The sequence below is a fragment of the Hibiscus syriacus genome, unplaced genomic scaffold, assembly GCF_006381635.1.
Source record: "Hibiscus syriacus cultivar Baekdansim isolate YM2019G1 unplaced genomic scaffold, ASM638163v2 tig00111671_pilon, whole genome shotgun sequence".
NCBI classification, from domain to species: Eukaryota; Viridiplantae; Streptophyta; class Magnoliopsida; order Malvales; family Malvaceae; genus Hibiscus; species Hibiscus syriacus.
In genome coordinates this window covers 1308166-1325384 of record NW_024063152.1, presented here as the reverse complement: position 1 = coordinate 1325384, position 17219 = coordinate 1308166, and the positions used below count along the sequence as shown (strand labels likewise).

Below are 17219 nucleotides of genomic sequence, written 5' to 3'. Positions count from 1 at the left end.
AAAGAGGGAGCGAACCCGTTTGAAGAAGATGTCCGAGTTCTATACTCCCTAGAGAAAGAGGGAGCGAACCCGTTTGAAGAACATGTCCGAGTTCTATACTCCCTAGAAGAAAGAGGGAACGAACTCGTTTGAAGAAGATGTTCGAGTTCTATACTCCTTAGATAAAGAGGGAGCGAACCCATTTGAAGAATATATCCGAGTTCTATACTCCTTAGAGAAAGAAGGAGCGAACCCGTTTGAAGAAGATGTCCGAGTTCTATACTCCCTAGAGAAAGAGGGAGCGAACCCGTTTGAAGAATACGTTCGAGTTCTATACTCCCTAAAGAAAGAGAGAGCGAACACGTTTAAAGAAGATTGTTCGAGTCTTATACTCTCTGAAGAAATAGGGAGCAGACATGATTGTTGAAGATTGTTCGAGTCTTATACTCTCTGAAGAAATAGGGAGCAGACACGATTGTGGAAGATTGTTTGAGTTTTGTACTCTCTGAAGAAATAGGGAGCGAACACGATTGTTGAAGATTGTTCGAGTCTTATACTCTCTAAAGGAATAGGGAGCAAACATGATTGTTAAAGATATTTGAGTTCTATACTCACTGAAAGAAAGAGGGAGCGAACCCATCCCTAGAAGATTATTCAAGTTCTATACTCCCTAGAGAAAGAGGGAACGAACCCGTTTGTAGAAGATTCTTTTCAAATCTCACTCACCCTAAAATTACAATAAATTAGATTAATCGTTTGAATTTTTCATAACCAAAAAAATTTAACCATCTATTGATCTTTGCTCTATTCTCGTTACACGACAATGAGCAAAGAGAGACAACTGTAGACGCTCGATTTGTCTGGGGTCTTATTGGATGTTAATTCGAGTTTATTATTATTATTATTGTTAATATATATATATATATATATATATATATATATACATTAAGTAATTAATTAAATAAACAATTAAAATGCACTAATATTATTATTAATGGTATAGGCCTACATCAACTTAAAATAAGCTGGACCAGACAGGCCCAATTGCAAAAGAACCCTAAACCCGTTAGGGTTTTCTATAGAGAGGTTCCCAACGCCGCACGTTGTAGACCACAGGATTGAGTGCCCCTCATCTGATGGTTCAAGAAGAGTGATAGTAATTTTAGGGTTTTTTAAACCCTAAATATTCCATACGCAGCCCTATTCTGGTCGTTGGATCTGGCCTCATGATCCAACGGCTCACAACACGTCCAGAGCCCCGAAATAGTGCACCAGCCACTCACGCCTGTCGGTCACCCTTGAGTAGATCGAGTTCCGCCCATACTTGTCCCGATCACGCACATGCAACAGAATAAGGAAGCAAATAGAGATGGGGTTATGATAAAAAATAAGCATTACGAAGATTAAGGAAAAAGAAAACAAAAACAGATCATCATCAACTAAAGGGGGAAAGGAATCAAATTAAAAGATTTTTTTAGTGAGAATGAAAAGGGGGAGAACCTGAGAGTTAAAAGACCACGATCAACCAAATAACAAGAGGAGAGCAAAAAAAAATCGGTAGCCATTACCAACCATTAAAAGTCCATCAAGAACAAGAAAAGACCCAAAAAAATATACCCATTCGAATCTGTCTATCAACAGCCAAAAATTTTGAATCCGAAAATATCTAACAACAACCAGAAATTTTCGAAGGAGAAAGCAACACGACCCTTACCTACTTGAGCCGAGGAGAAGAACCATCAACGTCGCTTGAAGCCCAAACACCATTGAATCATTTGAGGGTAAGATTTTCGTGCTTTTGGGTCATGGTTAATTCATGATGTGTGGATGAGGGGTTCGGTTAGTATGGTTTCAAAAGGTGGTCTAGTTTTAAGGTTAGATTGTTATTTTAGAATCAGATTTCAGTCGGGTCTAGAGGCAGAGGTGAGTTCGTACCCATGGGTTTCCTCATCGGTGCCATAAGTGATGGTGGCCACGGCGGTCACCGTTTTTTTTTTTGTTAGGGTTGCAAAAAGGGGAGCTTGAAAGGGGTAGAGAGAAAACGGCTAGGGGTCTTTTTTCTGGTTTAAGGCTAAAGATAAGAATGAAAGCTAGGTCAAAATTTACCCTAAAAATCATATTTTAACACGCCAAAACGGCGCCGTTCAGAATGGGACCAAAACGGTATCATTTCAAAGCTGAGGGAAGTAAACTGTGTTTTAGGGTATTTGGTTTAAATGCGATGATGAGCCTGCTAGTTTCAAATTATTGTACTCTAGTCACTAAATCGAAGTTTCCAGGGTTTTAATTTGGTCTTCATATTTGTATGCGCCTTTCATTATAGTCCCAAAGATATGTTGTATTTCATTTTAGTTCATTTCGAATATGACTTGTCATTTATGTTACTTGATAATTTAGTCACTTAGCATGTTTGTTTAATTTAAGGAGTAATTTCCGCATTTAACCTGTAATATTTGTTTTGATAATTTTTGTCTCATACCATGTTTGTTTAATTTACTATTAGATTTACATTTTGAATTTTTTTTGGTATTTATTATTTTGGTTCTTTTGGGTAGTAATGAATAAAAATTATTGTCATAAGACCTTATTTTTGTTTATAATAAATGGCAGTATTGAATTCAAGATTTAGTCATTGGCAGTAGATTTTTTTTAAAATGAATGAGCCTTTTATTGTATATATGTATGTATTGTATAAGTGCCCTTTAATCTAGGTAAGATTTTAATAAGATAAATGTTATTTCAGTTGCTAATCAATCTAGAATAAGAACCCTTGTTGTATGAAAATATGATTAGGATAGGTTTAATAATTTTAAAATATTAATAATTGAAAATTTCCTTTAGTAAACAATTCATAAATGCATGTAAATATTTTTTATAGACTTATAAGTTTGTTTGAATGCATGGCATACTTTAATTAGTTTTTGCATGTTAGCCTCATGTGCATAGCTCGAGGTATTTACATAATTTAATTAAGGGTAATATCCTTTTAATTTAAAATTGTTTTAAGTGGGTTGTCTTAACTGATTAGATATCCGCTTTTGACGATTTTAAATTAAAAGTATATCCCATTAGTGACACCTAAGAAATTGATTTACCACTTTTAAAATTTGGGAACGGAAGAAAAAGAAATATTCGGCTATTTAAATTTATCGAGAAAAGATAGTTAGAACTTATCTAAGATCTGGTCTCGATATTTGTAAATAATCAAATATTCTTTATCTTTCTAAAGGCTTGGTAATTTTAATTTAATTTATTTTGGTGCTTTTGAATGTTGTAAAATTCATGTGTTGTTTTGTCGGGGATCATAAACCAAATTAAACTCGAATTTGTAAATTTCATTGCAAAGACATTAATTAATCGACGAGGTACCGATTTAGGGCGCTGTGGGGGTGCTAATCCTTCCCCACGCGTAACCGACTCTCGAACTCGAATTTTGGTAATGCAGACCTAAATTTGTTATTTTAATTAAAATTAATTTTTTATTTAAAATGACAAAACATTTTTGGGTGCCCAATCACACCCTAATCAAAGATTGGTGGCGACTCTTCGAACCCGTATTTTTATCATGAATGAATTCCCAAATTTTTGAAACGAGAGGTTTTCTAAAATCACATTGTTTTTAATTAAAAATCAATCGTCAAGAGAATAATTAAAAAAGATGCGGTTTTCAAAATCTCGCTCCCCCACCGTTTAAAAATCGTTTCGACAGTGTCGAGATTGCTCCAATACTCCCCTAATCTCCGGTGTTCTGCTGTAAGTATATAAAACCTTTATTATATCATGGTTCGTGTTTTTCCTTCGATTTGCAACTTTTGGAGTGAACTCCAAGCATTGAGGTATCTTCGTGATGAAAAAGGGAGTTGACAAGAAAACTCATTGAGCAAGCTGCGAAGAGGGACGTTAATGTGTTCTCTTTACCGGTGATCTTTTGATTTGTTTCGTGCATCTCATTTTGCAAGTGTCACTCAATTTGCAGCTAGATGCCTTGATCCATCCTTTCTTTGACGAGTTGTGCGATCCAAATGCTCGCTTACCAAATGGTCGTTTCCTTCCACCATTGTTTAACTTCAAACCTCACGGTAACGAATATTTGAGGAAAAAAAACATACATTTTCTTTGAAAAAATCTTTTTCGTGTATTGTGAAAGATGTATGATTGATTATAACAATGGTGATGTTATCGTGTCCACCAGAACTGAAGGGTGTTCCGGTGGAAATATCGGTGAAGCTGATTCCGGAGCATGCAAGAAAGCAATGTCCATCTCTTGGATTGTGATTTTGATGCAAAAGTGTATTATTGTCTTGATGTTTTGCTTATCTATGCAATTTATTGTCGTTGCATGCATGCATGTTATGTTGTTGAGTCACTTTTATGTAAAAGCAGACAGATTTAGACATGATCTTCCCACTTTTATATATTTGTAGAAATTGTAACATCCATGGTAGATGATGGACACCAACTTATGCCTACTTTCATATCTTGCTTGTATTTTTGTTTTTTTTTTTTTTCTGAAAAATGTACGTAGATTGCATTAGTCATAAATATATATATATATATATACTTTCTGAATAATCATAAGTTAAATAAGTTAAATATATCGGTGAATGACTAAAGACAACCTGATGAGCAACAACGTAAATGGGTGAGGTAATGATATCTTTGAGCATCAACCTGAAACAAATATTATAGAGAATCAACGGAATGTTGGGTATAAATGAACGAAGAAATCAGGCATCATGAACCAAGAAGAAAATTTGAAATTATCGGTAGCCACAATATAATTTACTTGAGAAAGGGTCAAGAAAAAATATAATTATAATGGCATTATAAAATGAAAGTAGAACTTGTTTGTATTTTCAAATAGGGTAAAATGTACAAATGGTTCTATGATTATAGAGTGTTGTTTTGTTAAATCTCTCGACTATTAAAAGTTATAAAATAGTTATGGATTATGGGGCGTTACTTTGTTGAATTCATCTACTCTTAAAAGTTACAGAACAATGCCCTTTAGTTAAAGAAATATTTCGTAACTTTTAATAGTCGAAAGACTTAACAAAATAGTGTTCTATAATCGAGGAATTGTTTTGCGTAATTTATCCTTTTAAATAATAATTGTCATATGTAATAATTTCTTAATCTTGCTTGCAAGCTATATTAAATAATTATTTTTCAAATCAATAAATAATGATAAATAAATAAAAGAAATCAAACCAATTCATAATAATAGTAATAATAAATTCTAAAATTATTTCATGTTAGCATACATTAGGGTTTGACAAATTGAATTTTGAATTAGATTTCTACAAATTAAACCTATAACTACTATTTTCCCATCAATTAAGTGGCATTGTTTTAATGTTGCGTTTTCTCAGTTTTATTGGCTAAAGTATTAGAACGGTTACTTTCATTTTATAAGTGTTTATTTCTTTATTTTAATTTACGAAAAAATATTTTGATCATTTATGTTATCGATATGTAATGATTTAGTTACTGAAACATAAATATTGTTAGTTTGATTGTATTATTAAATTTATGAAGTTTGAGACATTTTTTTGATGAAATATATATCAGATTCATGTTTATGAGATAAAAAAATAAGTGAAGTTAAAATTTTGGGTCTAACAATCGTCAATCTAACGACCAATGGCATATGATTTTGATTAGATTTAGGGGATAAATTGATATTGTATCTAAAGTTTATAGGTCAAATTAAAAATTAAGCCTAATACCAAAATAAGTGCCCAAATTATAGTTTTTTCTCAAATAGGTGCCTATAGTATTTTTTGGACCATTTAGATGTCTAATGCTACAAACTTGACCACTTTAAGTGCTCGGGACGTAATGACCCATTAGTTTTCTCCGTTAAGTGACACGCGTCACAATATGATAATTTTGAAATTTATTTTTTAAAAAAATATTTAAAATATTATTATATTTATAAAAATGCTTAATTTCTATTAAATTACAAAAAAATCTCAAAATCCCTAAAATCCCCAAATCCTAACACTAAACCACCACCGCCACCCTTTCTGGCCACGACCACCGCCACCGATGTAGTCTCTGCAATCGTCCTAGTTATATGTCACCGTAGTTATCGCCGATTGGTCGTCGAAAATCGCATGGGATCACGATTTGCATACTAGGGTTCGCGGGGTATAAAACGTCGATCGACTGTCGATATGTCACGATTTCGTAGGGGTTTTGGTCCCCAGCGGGAGGTGAGGTCGGGTGAAGCTTCGTCGACGACAAAGGGCGACGGTCGGCGTGGATTTAGGTGTTGAAATGAAGGTTTTCAATGTTTTAGGGGTATTTCGAAATTTATGTGTTCTCTTTTAAAATATATATATATATTTAAAAGTTTATATAAAAAAATTAAATTATAAGATTGTAACACGTGTCACTTAACGGAGGAAATTAACGTCATTGACGGTTCGAGCAATTAAAGTGATAACATTTGTAACATTAGTCACCTAAATGGTCCGAAAAATAGTATAGGTGTCTATTTGGGAAAAAGAGTTATAGGTGCCTCGGAGTACATATATCAAAGGTATGGTTCTTGGATTATGCTTGTGTTCATAAAAGCTTGATTAGTTGCATTAATGCATCATGAATCTTCCATCCTAATGTCTGCTACCTTTAGTCCATCATCATTACGGAACACCAAATGCTGAGGAACGGGATTATCTTCAGTACTTGGAAGTTGTCACATAAAAAAGCTGTTAGATTAGATGGAACAACTATCTAGTAGGAGAAAGAAAATTGTATCTAGTAGTTTCCCGTGTAATAAAACGATAACGAGGAATAAGAAAATCCAGCCTTGTGATTATTTACTTCATTAGTAAAATTTTTATTATAACTCTGGATCGAAATGCCAAATAGATCCCATTGGATTAGTTCCATATCATTGATCTTGATATGTTATTGAGGATTATCCAAGTTACTCCAAGACTTCGTTCTTATCGAAGTATCCATGTGCAACAGCCTTGTCTGATGCATAACAAGGCACGAATATGGGAATATGACATCCAAGAATCTCCAAATACATAGACAATTAAAGTGACCCCTCCGCACATGCAATTATGATTTTTAGGGTTTATGATTTAGAGTTTATGATTTTTTTGAAATTTTTAGGAACTTAGGAGTTTTTTTTTAGATTTTATTTAATTTAAAGTGTTTTTTTGGAAATTTTAATAATTTCATGGGTTTTTTAGAAAGTAACTTTTGGAATTCTAACTCATATTATGTACATTATGTTTGTGAAATCAAGTCAAAACTTTAAGTTGGTTTAGTGGTTAAGCCATGTTTTTTATTCAAATGATCCTGAGTTCAAATCCCCTCAAAAGCTAATTTTACTAAATTTGCTCAAACAAAACTATGTCGTTTTGGGTCTTTTAGCACCAAACACAGTCATGCTAAAACGACGTCGTTTTGTTGAGGGAGCCACGTCAACAACGTCACTGCACGGAGATGTCATGTCATCGTGCTGTTAATCCATTAACGGCGGAGTGGCAGAATTGCAATTAAACTTAAACGTTAGTGTTAAAATTGACAAAATTAAAACGTTGGTGGCATAAACGAGTCCAAGCCTAAAGGTGAGTGATATTTGAAGTATTTTACCCTATATATATATATGTATGTATCGGAGTTGTGTTTTAAGGTTTGTTTTCACCAACTTTCAATTCTTTAAATTTATTTATTACTTAGTTAATCTATTATGGTTTTATCAATTCTTAGCTAAATCTTCTTTCCATGATCTAAACCCCATAACTAAGGTCAAAGATCTTCTGATGAAGCACCAGGAATACTTACTAAAATTGAAACTCCATTCATGAAAACATATGATGTTCCAGGAATAATTAATTGATCTAAACACAAATAAAAATGCTGTTGATGGTTGGCTTGCATTGCAGTATTCAACTAGACAGCATGAATCAAATCATCGGCTCTCCAAATACCACCCAACGGAAGTTCAATCCAAATCCTGTCGCACTTTGCTGCCTCAACACACTTACGGTAGAGTCTCGACTGCCTTGGAGATGTGCTGCCATAAATCTAACTTTGGGGCATCAAAGTACCAGAAGCGAATATGGTATTTGCCAATACATTTGCTTCCCCACTGCTGGAACGAGAAAGAAGTGCACCCGATAACAACACCGGTTATTCAAATCATTTTCATAAACCCAATTCATCTTTGCAAAATCAAGCTTAAGGAGTTCCAAAGATGAGCTATCAGACAACAGTTGCAGATCTGCACCAGACACAATGAGTTTAGCATAGCGCACACTACTCCGTGAGAGTGGACAATGATCAACCAGAATAGTACACCCTTAAAGTTCAACATTGAAGGCACCCAATTGACCTCCTCTAAAAACACAATAGAAAACTCCGTTGGTGTAGGCAGCATCAACAGCACGATTAAACCGATCAAAACCATCAAACTCAAAGTCTTCCATGAACAATCACCGGCAGAACATAACTTAATACAAATTTTTCCATTTTCACTCCACAAAAGAAAGATGGTACATTTTGGGGAGGTTGCATTCAAGGCAAACGTCGCCACCTGAAATGTGGGAGGTCCCCCTAAATACGGAAGCCTAATTACCTCAGTTGTTAACGGAGAGTACAAAAAGAGGGACTCTTTTTTTTCTTCAATAAAGCCGTACACTTTGAAAAGAACCCACCCATATAAAGAAGCACAAGGTCGTGCCTTACGGAAAAGTAGATACTCTAGTCCTCTGCTCCTTTCTTCCACAAGGTACTCTCTGGAAAGAGGGTCCAGCAGCCGGCACTCACCTTGTATTAGATACAAAGAGGCATAACGCCAACAAAATTTCATTGCCCAGGGGAGTTCAACAATAGCAGGAATACAAGTGTTTGGGACTGGCCAAGCCTTGCAAACTGCTCGTATCCGGCTTCGATCTACCCAACGCAAACGTCCAATTATACGTTCAAGGATGTCGAGGGGAGATCCGCCAATTGGGCCCATGTCTACTCAGTCGCCACCTCTTTGAAATCCGTTTTTCCTTAAAATTTCTCGTACCAGTCGTAGTCATCTCTCCTATTGAGATAATTTCTGAGGATTTTCAAGGAAATGCGCAAGACTATTAGGCCTGAAAATAGCACAAAGCAAAGAGGCGCCAAGATTGCAGACACCAAAATCTAATTTAATGCAGCCGACCAGCCCCGCTAGGCCTGAAAATATTATGGCATAAAGGCAACATAATTAAATATATGATCGTCTAAATTAGGGAGTAACTAATCTGTACAAGGCAGTTAAGGGGAAAAGCTTCATAGAAAACATATAAGAGATTCGCATGAAAAAATATACAGCATTTGTACAATACTAGCAATTAAAAAAAAATCAAAATCAACCATTCTCCTTTCAGATTGTGTTGTTACAGACCAGACTGAGGTCAGGGGAGACGGAGAACTAATCATACAATACAGCTATGCTCAGGCAATAGTGCAGCTATGAACTGAAATTACTCGACAGAGTAGGAAGGTGAGGGATTAGTCGTGCATGTAACAAAAGTGTGATCAAGTGACTCGTAGTTGACGGGCAAGAGACGAAAGGTGGGAGATTTGCATGACAGGGTTCCTGGGAATTCTGTCTAAATCATCAATATTTTCAAAATTCTTATTTTTCCCTCCAAAAATGCTAATCTAAGCCAGTTAAAACCTGCCAATCCCAAATCCTAATCAAAACATGCAAAACAAAACAAAAATACAAAAATAATACTTAACAAAAGTAGATGGAAGGAATGATTTACCATTGATGATTTTGGGGAGGACTCTGAATTTCAAGATGGCTGTAAAAGGGGCTGCTTCTGGAAAGCTAACCTGCAGTTTCGGAAATAATAATAATAAAAAATCGAAATTTGGGGAAGTTAAATCATCACTCGAACAAAACTCGCACTTTGTGTTGGGAGCTTTGGATTAGAGGTATGAATGGTGGACCGGCACCGAAGCGAACCGCCGATTAAGGCTCATTGAGTATTGAAATCGCCCTACCCATGAAACACCTATAAATTAAGAACAAAGACAAGGAAGTCTAGCTTTGCGGCGGAGTAGAAATGAAGGTTTACGGCGGCACCAATTAGGGTTCAAATTAAGAAGCTTTGCGGCGGAAGCGAGACAATTGCAGAAATTTTGGGAGAATTTATACAAAACTTGCATAAGATAAAACTCCAACTTAATATTAGAAAATTTCTAAAATATTGATTTTATTATTAAACCAAATCATTTGTAGAGTTTGGAATCTCTTAATATTGATTAAAAGTAATAAAAAATAACATCATTTTTATAATTGATCTAAATATAATTGATTTTAAATTTAATTAAATATTATTTCTATTAACTATATAAAATTATTTAACGCAATATAGTGATTAAATAATAATTTATGTTTTATGCTCCAAGTTTGATTTTTAGAATTTAATTTCCATTTTTAGGCATAATTAGATGGGTATAGGTTGGGTTGGATCGGGTTTTCGATCAACCCGAGAAAAATACATTTTCTATCAAAAATTTGATTCAACCCTAGTTATGGTGACTCCACCCGACCTAAAACTCGACCAAAAACCCGACCAGTCTTTTAAAATAAAACATGTATTTGATCCAACACAAATATATAAACATATATAATATTTTTAATTTTATTTGATAAAATAAGGATCTAATTGAATATATATAGAGAGAGAGAATAATAATAATGCAATTATCTCTAAATATATAATGCATGTATACTTACATTATTTTTTGGATTGGGTCGGTCGAATAATTCTTCCAAAATCTGAACTTTAACTTATCTTCTAAAAAACTTAATCCAACTCAAACTTGAATTTTGAAAGAAAAAAAACATAAGCCACTAGGGTTGGGTCTCGTCGAAGACCATCAAGTTTGAGTCTTGTGCCCATTCCTAGGCATAATTTTAAAAAAATACGCCTAATATTTGATTAAATAGTTATTTAATTTCTTTTTTTTCTTTAAGCATTTTAGGTAAGATAACTTCTAACGTTTGACTAAATAGTCACTTTGACCTTATTCTTTTTTTAGCATTTTGACCAACTAATGTTTAATAAAGACAAAATATTCATATTTTGGAATATTAATTGTTTGTTGACTTTGATTATCATTCATTGAGAGACCTTTTATCTCAAAATAAAATTAGATGCCAAATACTCTAAAAATATAAAATACCAAAGTAACTACTTCATCAAATAATACAAATTTTTTAATATTATGTCTTTATTGTACAATCTTGTATCGATCATAGTTTAATTTAAATAATATTATGAATTAATGTGGTTAGTAAATAATATTGTAACTTTGAGCAGATGATGAAGTATGGACGAGGGTGATATAATTGAATTTTTTAAAGAAAAATGTGGACCCAATAGAAAATGATTTGTATAGTAGTTCTCCCACCTAACTGTATCAATGAAGGGTTGATTTTATGTTGTAGGGTTGTTAAAACATTATTAGTTGAAATAAGGTCTAATCGAAATTATTTTCTGGTTTAGTGTGAATGCTACAGTACCTGTTGGAAGTCGTTGGGAACACAATGCGTCTTTGGAAAGTCGCCGAGAACACAGTGTGTCTTCGGAAAAGTCGCCGGAAGACATTGCGTCTTCAACTAAAAGCCTTTCAAGTAATAATTGTCATATGTGATTCTTAACCTTGCTTGTAGTCGCACGAACCAAGTGGTCTATGTGGTAAAAGAATAAATGTTATTCCTCTACTATAGAGCGTTGTTTTGTTGAATCTCTAAACTATTAAAAGTTATAATGAATCTTTCGACTATTAAAAGTTATAAAATAATCATCGATTATAGGGCGTCACTTTGTTGAATTCTTCTACTCTTAAAAGTTATAGAACAATGTCATTTAGTTAAAGAAATATTTCGTAACGTTTAATAGTCGGAAGACTTAACAAAATAGCATTTTATAGTCGATGAATTATTTGTGTAATTTATCCTTTTAAATAATAATTTTCATATGTAATAATTTCTTAATCTTGCTTGTAGGTTATATTAAATAATTATTCTTCAAGTCAATAAATAATGATAAATAAATAAAGAAATCAAACCAATTCATAATATAGTAATAATAAATTCTTAAAATTATTTCAGTTTATGCTTCTTTTTATTTGCTATTATATTTTTTGAAGTCTCCTTAGCTCCTTTTTGTCTGAATGATATCTTAAAATCCTTTTGTTTAAGCTAGATGTGGAGATTTCCTGTGTATAATATATACGTATGTAAGTATGATAGTGTACGTATATGTATATGCAAGATAAAAGCTAAAAGATTTGTGCTTTGATGGGCTCAAAACTGTTGCAGTTTATATTCTGGCTAAAATAATTGGTATTTGTTAAGATTCTTGCTGGTTTTGAAAAGGGGATGAGTGTTTTGTGTGTGTGTGTGTGTGTTAAGGTTGGATTGCTACATAGGTAAAAGGGGTTTATTGCACTTGATTTTTTGTGGGTATTTTGTGAGTTTGTTCTACTGTAGTCTTCATGGTGCAGTTAATGTTAGAGGTTGTTTTTAACATATTTTTTGTATCTCAGTTGAGTTTTAGTAACATCTTTTTGTCCTTTTGCAATGTAGATAAATGATTGGATGTGAGGTGGAAAATTAGGAGGACACTCTTTTGTCTTAAAGATGGCTTCTGGGGGCACGGTGCCTACTTCTGGTGTAACAGAATCTAGTGCTGCTGGTGTCGAGAAGTTACCCGAGGAGATGAATGACATGAAAATTAGAGATGAAAAAGTATGCATTTTTGAACGCTCCTTTTTGTTCCTTTACATTGATTCCCTGCTTTGCATTTTCTAATCATTTAATTTAATAATTACTGAGTACTACTCGCTTCATTAGTAAACCAAAAGAAAAACGAAATGCTTCTACGACTCATGATCATCTCTAATTTTAGGAAATGGAAGCAACAGTTGTGGATGGTAATGGGACAGAGACAGGGCATATAATTGTGACACGATTGTGGTAGAAATGGTCAGCCGAAACATGTATACTTCTTCTGCTTTGAGATTAATTGCAGTGATTAAACGTTAGACATTAGTTATCCTTCTTCCCCATTTCTTTCATTACATGACATCTTCTAATATAACACTATAAATTCCAGACTATAAGTTACATGGCTCAGCGTGTGGTTGGACATGGATCATTTGGAGTTGTCTTCCAGGTAAGAACACTTGTTTGCTTCGCGAAAGGTGGCATAACTTGCTAATCATCATATTAGGTTATATGGATGTCATTATTTCTTTTTCCTTTTTCTTTTAAAGGCAAAGTGCTTGGAGACAGGTGAAAACTGTTGCTATAAGAAGGTTCTTCAAGATAAGAGGTACAAGAACCGTGAGCTGCAAACATGCGACTTCTTGACCACCCAAACGTTGTGGCTTTGAAACATTGCTTTTTTCTACAACAGAGAAGGATGAACTTTATCTCATTTGGTACTGAGTATGTACCTGAAACTGTTCATCGTGTTATCAAGCACTATAACAAGTTGAACCAAAGGATGCCATTGATATATGTGAAACTTTATACATACCAGGTACATGTTGGAGTTTAAAATTTTGGTTTTTCGTGTTCTTTTTAATTGAATCATCTCAGATGCTAATAAAAGTTGATGTTTGGTAGATATTTAGGGCTTTGTTACATCCATCGCAGCATTGGTGTGTGTCATCGGGACATCAAACCTCAAACCTTTTGGTATGTTCAAATATCTCTTCTACTGTGACATTGCCTTGTTTTTTCTTACATCCATCGCAGCATTGGTGTGTGTCATCGGGACATCAAACCTCAAAACCTTTTGGTATGTTCAAATATCTCTTTCTACTGTGACATTTGCCTTGTTTTTTATTTTAGTAGAACCCCTTACCTGCAAAGTGAATGAACTTGTCATGTCATTCCTCTTATTTTTCAACATGATCTTGATGTATTACTCTTTCCTGCCTACAGGTAAATTCGCATACTCATCAAGTTAAACTATGTGATTTTGGAAGTGCGAAAGTTTTGGTAGGTTGTAATCTCTATCGTATTTAATTATTTGTTTATGAATCTTTGAGTTTCGCTTAGGTCTTACTATTTCACATTTTCATATCTTGGTAGGTGAAAGGGGAACCAAACATATCCTACATCTGCTCAAGGTATTATAGAGCACCTGAACTAATATTTGGAGCAACCGAGTACACTACGGCTATTGACATCTGGTCTGCTGGCTGTGTCCTTGCTGAAATGTTACTTGGACAGGTAGGAAGCTTGTACATATGAGGTTTATGGTTGTTATTATTGCCTTAAATTAAGCTTGGTGTTCCGTAATAAAAAAAATTCCTATTTATCTCAGCCTTTATTTCCTGGTGAGAGTGGAGTCGACCAGCTTGTTGAGATTATTAAGGTATTTAACTTTCTGAGTGAATAGTTAGTGCAATGTTTTTGTGTGTGTGTATGCATATGTCCACATTATTACAATAATGTCATTGTGGAATGTTTCAATGGGAGGAAACTTATTTTCTTCACAGAGATAACAGATTCGTTGCCATTTAAAAATGACATATTCATTATTGTTTCTATAAGTGCCTTTGTTAATGATAATGTCGTGAAATACCCGTGTTCCTTGTGGATGTGTACTTGGGTAATAAACTTTGGTCCTAATACTTTTCCATTGCATGTGTTCTGTTTGATATCATTATACCTTCTTTAGTAATTTGCAATGTCAAACTGACCATTTCTCTCTTGTTATGATTATTATGCGACTATTTTCTAGGTCTTGGGCACTCCAACACGAGAGGAAATAAAGTGTATGAACCCTAATTATACAGAGTTCAAATTCCCTCAGATTAAGGCTCACCCGTGGCATAAGGTATTAAGGATCAAAGAACGAGTGTGCAAATGGTCTTCTGTTTAATCTTATGGAACAATATGATTTGAAATATTTTTTTGTACCAATATTCCATAAGCGCATGCCTCCTGAAGCTGTTGATTGGTGTCGAGATTACTCCATACTCCCCTAATCTCCGGTGTTCTGCTGTAAGTATATAAAACCTTTATTATATCATGGTTCGTGTTTTTCCTTCGATTTGCGACTTTTGGAATGAACTCCAAGCATTGAGGTATCTTCGTGATGAAAAAGGGGGTTGACAAGAAAATTCATAGAGCAAGCTGCGAAGAGGGACATTAATGTGTTCTCTTTACCGATGATCTTTTGGTTTGTTTCGTGCATCTCATTTTGCAAGTGTCGCTCAATTTGCAGCTAGATGCCTTGATCCATCCTTTCTTTGACGAGTTGCGCGATCCAAATGCCCGCTTACCAAATGGTCGTTTCCTACCGCCATTGTTTAACTTCAAACCTCACGGTAAGGAATAGTTGAGAAGAAAAAAAACATACATTTTCTTTGAAATAAACTTTTTCGTGTATTGTTAAAGATGTATGATTGATTATAACAATGGTGATGTTATCGTGTCCACCAGAACTGAAGGGTGTTCCGGTGGAGATATCGGTGAAGCTGATTCCGGAGCATGCAAGAAAGCAATATCCATCTCTTGGATTGTGATTTTGATGCAAAAGTGTATTACTGTCATGATGTTTTGTTTATCTATGCAGTTGATTGTCGTTGCATGCATGCATGTTATGTTGTTGAGTCACCTTTATGTAAAAGTAGACAGATTTAGACATGATCTTCCCACTTTTATATATTTGTAGAGATGGTAACATCCATGGTAGATGGACACCAACTTATGCCTACTTTCATATCTTGCTTGTATTTTTGTTTTCTTTTTTATAAAAAATGTACGTAGGCATAAAAATATATATACTTTCTGAATAATCGTAAGTTAAATAAGTTAAATATATTGATGAATGACTAAAGACAACTTGATGAGCAACAACGTAAATGGGTGAGGTAATGATATCTTCGAGCATCAACCCGAAACAAATATTCTAGAGAATCAACGGAATGTTAGGTATAAACGAACAAAGAAATCATGCATCATATTAGGTATAAACGAACGAAGAAATCATGCATCATGAAAATAAATAGTCAAAAAATCAAATCTCGTAGAATCACAAATCAAGAAGAAGACCAATGAAAGAAACTTGTATCGAAAATTTGAAATTATCGGTAGCCACAATATAATTTACTTGATAAATGGTCAAGAAAAAATATAATTATAAAGGCATTATAAAATGAAAGTAGAACTTGTTTGTATTTTCAAATAGGGTAAAATGTACAAATGGTGATTCTTCGGTGGATGGGCAAATCATGTGTAATGCTGCTATCCGTTGTGGAAAATCCCGAGGTCATGGTAGGTCTTAAGTTCCTTTAGGGAATAGATTTAATCAGCCCATAAAAAATGACCACTTTTTTCTTGGTTATTTGCGGCGTCACGTGTTATATACATATTCGTTGGAGAATGAATGTGGTGAAAGTGAAACCGAGAATACATCAACACCGGATTGCTCAAATCAGGAATGCGATGAACTTGAATTGTCATTCACATATAAAGCTCGTGGCAATGGTGTTGGGGTGAAGAAATGTGGGGTTGGGATAGTGCATGAGAAAGATTTGGAAGATGTCCAACTTACAACAGAGCAACACATCAATCAAATTAGGGCACAAATTGAATGAAGAGTCCACTGTTGATGGACACAGAGAGAGACATGTTGAGAACCATTACGTACATGGGAAGAAACGTTTGCTGATGTCAGGTAAATATCAGATCAGTTCAATAACAAGTCAGATAATTTATAGGTTGAGTCAATTACATGTCAGGTTGAAAACAGGTCGGGTAATACCAGTTATTTACCAGGTTAATCTTGGGTTCGGGTTCATATCAATCGGATGCATGTCGAGTTCGGTTACCATATTTTTGGTTCAATTTGGGTTCAGGTCGTTCTCTGATCGGGTGCAGGTCTACAATTTTCAGGTCCAACTTGGGTTTAGGTCAACACCAATTCCGACTCGAGTCAGTTTCAAACCACCACTGCTAAGGTCACAAACAATTTTTACTCGAGCCGGTTTCAGTCGGTTTTACAGGTCGAGTCAACTTTTTACATCCCTAATTGCAATTAGTGTTATCGAATAGGCTCAATTGAGAAAATTATAAATCAATATATTATTAGATAATTGTGATTATAAATCAAGTACGAAAAAAATGTGAAAAAAGCAAAATAGTAACTTTTACCCATGTGGTAGACTTAATTTATCATTTTCACCCCTATTGTATTTCC

General features: G+C 34.3%; 2 long non-coding RNA genes and 1 pseudogene across 3 annotated transcripts; 2 read left to right on the top strand and 1 right to left on the bottom strand.

The window, feature by feature from the left end:
* Nucleotides 1-936: 936 nt before the first annotated feature.
* Nucleotides 937-2054, bottom strand: LOC120167167. The gene is made up of 2 exons (XR_005520017.1): nt 1694-2054; nt 937-1302 (listed from the first exon to the last, which is right to left on the bottom strand). It is a non-coding gene; the product is annotated as an uncharacterized LOC120167167 (long non-coding RNA).
* A 1634-nt stretch (nt 2055-3688) lies between these two features.
* LOC120167166 lies at nt 3689-6374 on the top strand. Of its 2 annotated transcripts, none has more exons than XR_005520016.1 (4): nt 3689-3732; nt 3956-4058; nt 4172-4267; nt 6364-6374. It is a non-coding gene; the product is annotated as an uncharacterized LOC120167166 (long non-coding RNA). The 2 variants fall into 2 exon arrangements; XR_005520015.1 differs by lacking the exon at nt 6364-6374 and adding an exon at nt 4404-4413.
* A 6208-nt stretch (nt 6375-12582) lies between these two features.
* LOC120167165 lies at nt 12583-15620 on the top strand (annotated as a pseudogene).
* Nucleotides 15621-17219: the final 1599 nt, after the last annotated feature.